The 758-nt window shown below is 57.8% G+C and overlaps 1 protein-coding gene across 1 annotated transcript in view; it reads right to left on the bottom strand.

Annotated features, from left to right (window-relative positions):
• RNF115 (ring finger protein 115) overlaps positions 1-655 on the bottom strand; it is a 76,007-nt gene extending 75,352 nt beyond the window's left edge. Inside the window, exon 1 of the mRNA XM_015564241.1 lies at positions 637-655. The gene's annotated coding sequence lies outside the window, so the exon portion shown is untranslated. The remainder of the gene's footprint in view (positions 1-636) is intronic.
• Between the last annotated feature and the right edge of the window lie 103 nt (positions 656-758).

Genomic DNA, 758 nt, shown 5'->3' with positions numbered 1-758 from the left:
CCCCTCCCGCCCCATGACCTCCCAGTCTCTGCCCCCGAGACCATGGGGAAGGAACTGCCTGATCAATCCGCTGTTGAGATTCACCGAAGATGGGGGACCAGGAGGGAGGTGGAAAAGGAAATAGAGGTAGGTGAGAACAGCAGAAAGTGGGGGAGGGGGTCGGGGGGCGGTCATCGTGAGGAGGAGCCAGGTGAAGAAGAAAGAAGACGGAGGGAGCCCGGCCGGCAGCGCAGTGGGTTGGATGGAGCATCCTGCCCACGGCCAAGGTTGCCAATCCCACCCCCGGTCGGAGCACACAGGGAAGCAGCCAATGAACGCACAAATAAGCGGAACAGCAAATCGATGTTTCGCCAAGAAAATCTATCCATAAGTAGAAATGTTTAAGAAGAAAACTGAGGGGAGAGTTGTCAGGGGAGAACCTGCTAAGGAAGGAAAAGATGGGGGAGGGGCAGGGCAGGAGAGAGGGGTTACGGGGCAGGTGGCGCGTCCGGCGGCCGGGAGGGCGGAGAGGGAGCGAGCAGCCGCGGCCAGAGAACAGTGGGCAGCGGGATTCGGGAGACCGATTTCGGGGGGTTGCGGGGCGCTTCGAAACCCTTCCGGGACTTCGGGGCGTGGGCAGGGACGCGGGGCTCTTACCGGTAGTTTGGGGTTGACCTCGCCCTTGCAAAAGTGGCAGTGACTGGCTTTGTTCACTTTTTTTCATTACAACCCTTGTAGTTCACATAATATATCACTTATCATGAGAATTTGCTAATTAA

Source organism: Myotis davidii, unplaced genomic scaffold (assembly GCF_000327345.1).
Source record: "Myotis davidii unplaced genomic scaffold, ASM32734v1 scaffold401, whole genome shotgun sequence".
Lineage (NCBI taxonomy): Eukaryota > Metazoa > Chordata > Mammalia > Chiroptera > Vespertilionidae > Myotis > Myotis davidii.
This window is presented reverse-complemented; position numbering and strand designations above follow the sequence as displayed.